The sequence below is a fragment of the Lycium barbarum genome, chromosome 3, assembly GCF_019175385.1.
Source record: "Lycium barbarum isolate Lr01 chromosome 3, ASM1917538v2, whole genome shotgun sequence".
Classification (NCBI taxonomy): Eukaryota; Viridiplantae; Streptophyta; class Magnoliopsida; order Solanales; family Solanaceae; genus Lycium; species Lycium barbarum.
In genome coordinates, this window is record NC_083339.1 from 100187316 (window position 1) to 100192156 (window position 4841).

The following is a 4841-nucleotide window of genomic DNA, read 5'->3' on the forward strand; positions in this document are numbered from 1 at the left end:
ATCAAGACTCAAACAGAATAAGAATAAGGGATTTACACCTGAGTATCAATAGCGACAATCATATCAAATATCCCTCGAACGTCATCATAAACAATATCAAAAGAGCCTTAGGAACCATAGACATATGTCAATATAGAATGAAACAGCTTATAGAAGTCAAGGACATCAATTATCATAGAGTTTCTAGGAATAGGAACTTATATATATATCGACTATTATCCAACGTATAGGAAACTGAAGAGGGATGCTCAATCGATTAAGAGTTCTAACATCAAGAAGTGAATAAGAATCATGAATCACACTCAAGACTTATGAATAGGATTACCCCAAAGCTCATATCATTCATCACTTAAATATAAGACATGCCAAAAGAAAGAAGGGATAGCTTTACATACCTGTTAACGACTAATCGCAAATCCGTTCGCTTCGTCGCCCCTTTAGCCTATTTAATATAAAAGTAATGCTATCGTTAGTACTATACTTTCTAGTTCGTAATTCCGCAGCTCATTGCTTATAGAACTTATTCTTTAACTCATACTTTCTCGTTTGGGGGTTTTCATTAGTTAAGGACTTAACGAAAATCGGCAGCATTTCACCTATATATTCTCCTAACCCGAATTTTCAATTATTCTCCTGTTATCACAGAAATAACAACAACAACATATGGACATAATCATATCTTCAATCCTTTCAATTTAACAAGGATAACAATATGTTCACAACCACACAACTTTCACTTTAACTATCTAATTCCTTCATTCTTTTACCACATAATCCATGATAACAACAACCATAATGTTACTTAAAATCAATTCACCATTCTTAATCAAAACAACCCCCTTACACGGCTCAACTTATACTCCAACATCAACATATATAACCCTTTATATTCAACACACATCTATCAAGTTATACAAGTTTAAACTACCTCCAAAATGTGTAGAAAAGATTTAATCTTACCTTAAGCTATAACGACACATTTTGCTTGAAATTTGAGGACTCGATCAACAAAGTTTTTGCGGCCCAATGATCAAATTTTTGTTGCAATTACCTTGAATATCTACCACACCATGAAGCCTTAATTTTTCTCCATCAATTTTTGGCTAGGGGAAACCATGGCCGATGTTACATCCGACATTTTCGCTTGTTCGAAAAATTCAAGGTAAATTGACTTGTAATGAATGAGGCCACAATTGGACACTACTTGGTATGAATGTGTAAGTTATGAATATAATGGTGTGGAATTACGAAAGGTGGCCAAGGGAAAAATTGGAATTTTGGAAACTTGCCTTATGAATTGCAAAACATAGCCAAATTGGGCTTAACAAGAATTAATGAAATGAGGCCCAACTTTAAAGGGCCCAACCGGCCACCCTATGTCAAGGCCCATGGATTAATTAAATCCCATGGGAAATTATATATCAAGGATAAGTCTTAAGAATATTCAAGAAGTTTCAAGATCATAAAAATTGAGAGGAAAAGAAAGAACCCATTTCGGGTGAGAAAGAAGAGAAAAGAAAAAGAAAGAAAAAAATTTTGGAGCCAATTCTTTGGTTCAAAAATTCATCCCTTGTGAGATTATGACTAAGTGCAAGGCCCTCTTCAAGTTGGTATAAATATTGGGGCAAGAAAACAATTTTTATCTCCAAGTGAAGGGCTTGAAGAAAGGTGAGAATTTCATGATTTTGTTGTGTTATAAATGGTATATGTATGTTGTAGTATGTGTGAATGAATGAAAAACATGGAAATTTTGTGGGTTGGAACTAGGGGTGTGTTGGCCGAATATGTACATGTAATTGCATGATTTTAATGGCTTGAATTCTTGTTGTAATCTAGTTGTAATATGATGGGAATTATATTAGAAAGGAAAGTGGAATGAATTAGTGAAAAATTGGAAGTGTGGGAGGTGGCCGTGTGGTGCTAGGTTTGATATGAAATATGAATTTGATTTTGGTTGTATGCTAATTGAGTTATGGTGAAGTGAATGGAAAGATAACAATCTTTATTGTTTTGGAAAAATGGTTATCAAGTTGTTGTAGGAAAGTATGCAACTTTTTCATGATTTATGTAAAAATGGAAATGAATGTATCAAGAGACGAATCGTGGTTATTGTTGATGAACTTGGAGTATGGAAATGTGTTTATGAACTTGTAGGTTGAAGGTTAGGAAAAGATTGGAAAAGTAGTGACTTAATGGAAAGTTTGAATGTTTGTGTATCCTATGAATATTATGTGAAAGATGGCTAATGATGCCTTAGTGTATGTCTTGATGTTTGTTGTTGTTTGGATGTCATTTCTGGGTTGTTGTGTTGACAAATTGAGCCGAGCTAAGTCTCGGGGATGTTGTATATACAGAGGAAATGCTGCCGAAATTTCGGTAGGCAAGTATGTGAAAAGTTGGAATATTGAAAGAATGAAACTAACCAAATGGTAAACTTTACCATTTTCAGATTTTGGACGAAATTTGGAGTGACGCCAAGCAAGCATAAGGCGCCATCGAGGTATGTGAAGAACTTCCCTATGTTCCTAGGCATGCTCTGGATGTGGTAGGCTCGGCCGCGAGCCTTAAGTACGACTCCGTTCCCCGGAATTCGAGACGGAAAACCGCTCGAATTCCTTCAATTCAATTGAAGCTATTTTATTACAACTTGCCTTTAAAGTGAAATTTTGTACAAAACTTTCCTAAACGGAGTCGGAACACTTTCAAACGATTATGGATGACCTCATAAGGTCTATTAGCAATAATCTACGTATGTAGCCTCGAGTTGGTCCGAGGCGGGCCCACAAGGCCCGATATCTCCGGTAAAACCTTAAACATTTCCGTTTTGGTCCGATTTTCTCTAAAAACCGTCGGACTATTATTTTGTGTATGATATGATTATTTTGTGCAATTTATATAAAATGATTTTTGAGCATTCGAATATCTGATTCTGATAATAATCTGTCGTGCCTTCACAACTAGGATATAGGCGCGTACTATGCATACTATCTGGATATTCTGATTTTGGCTCGCCGTTTGGCACCCTTCAGTTTGATTGAGTCTGTATGTTGAGTCTGTATGTAAGTTGTTTCTCATTTATCAGTTCGTGTCTGTCTCAATGCATTCTTTCACTGCGTCCCGGGCCAGGTTTTGTTATCGTGCATATTTCTCTGCATTGTTCACCGCGTCCCTCGGCGTACGGGCCGGGATCTGTATGTCTGTATGATATTATGATCTGTGTATGGGGATGGCGGCCAGGATGGCATATGATCTGATCTGATTCTGTCTGTCCACCGCGTCCCGTACTAAGAGGGCCGGGTTCTGTTACCGCGCCCCCAGACAGGGCCGGGATCTGTATGAATATATGCGTGTGCCATCTGTATTTATAAAGCACACGCCTCTGTATGACTCTGTATGACTCTGTGCTACTCTGCATGCATAACTCTGTCCGATATACTTCTGTATGTCCGTATGGATTCTGATTCTGTATGTCCGTATGGGTTTTGATTCTGCTCGTCTGTCCGTATTATGATTCCGTCGGTCTGTCCGAACCACGACTCTGTTTATCTGTATAGAATACGATTCTGTATGTCTGTCTGAATCATGACTCTGTCCGTCAGTCTGATTTATAATTCTGTACGATATATTTCTGTGACTCCGGTTCGGACTATGTTTATATCTGTTATGTATCTGCTTTACATACTCGGTACATTTTTCGTACTGACCCCCGTTCTTCGGGGGCTGCGCTACATGCCCGCAGGTACAGACGCACCAGGTGATACGCCGCCCGCGTAGGCTTCCGACTCTGCTATTTGAAGAGCTCCTTTGACTCGGAGCATATATTTTTGGTATATATCTTCTGTCTTCTGTACACTCTGTATGTATGGATATTCTGGGTACGGCGGGGCCCTGTCCCGTCATATGATTCTGTATGTCTGTAGAGGCCTGTAGATAGATGTGTGGGTTTCGGGTTTCGTCTGTATGTTAGCCTTATCGGCTTATCTGTAAATGTCTGTATGTTCAGGTATATGTATATATATATATGTATGTTTGCGCGCGTGCCGTATTTGTATCGACCTACTTCTGTTTCAAAAAAACAAAATTCGTATGATTCGAAATCTAGTTGGGTAGGTACGTACGGGTACCCAGTTAGGGTACCAGTCGCGGCCCACGGGGTTGGGACGTGACAAAGTGGTATCAGAGCGGTTAGTCCTCGGAATGTCTACAGGCCGTGTCTAGTAGAGTCTTGTTTATCGATGTGTTGTGCACCACATCTATAAACGGGAAGCTACAGGGCATTTAGGATGTTACCCTTCTTTGGATCTTTAGATCGTGCGATAGAACTGTATTAGTAGGATGAACCTCTCCTAACGATCTGCTATGTTTTAGTGATGCCTCCGAAGAAGGCAACAGCTGCCCAGAAGGGCAAGGCCAGGATTGAGGCAGGAGAGACCAGCCAGGCCCCGAGGGTTACCAGGGCCAGTGTGTACCCTGCACTTGAGGATGTGCCCCCGTCGTCTGGATCTGTTACACCCCCCTTGCCGGAGGATATCAGAGCAGCAGGAGCTGCTAATCGGGAGACGGCTCCACCGCAAGCCCCTGAGGTTCCAGTGCCCGAGCCTCCAGCTCCACAGGCAGGGGCGGAGGGTAGGGCCATGTGAGATGCGGTTCAATTATTGACCACATTGATGGCGGAGCAGGTTTGCAGGCATGGATTTAGGGGTGGTCGTGCGGATAGGTACGAGAGCTCCAGGGCTCGTGAGTTTCTGACATGTAATCCTCCAGAATTCTCCTGGGCAAAACCTGAGGAGGATCCCCAGGAGTTCATTAGAAAGATGGAGAGCACACTACGACTGATTAAG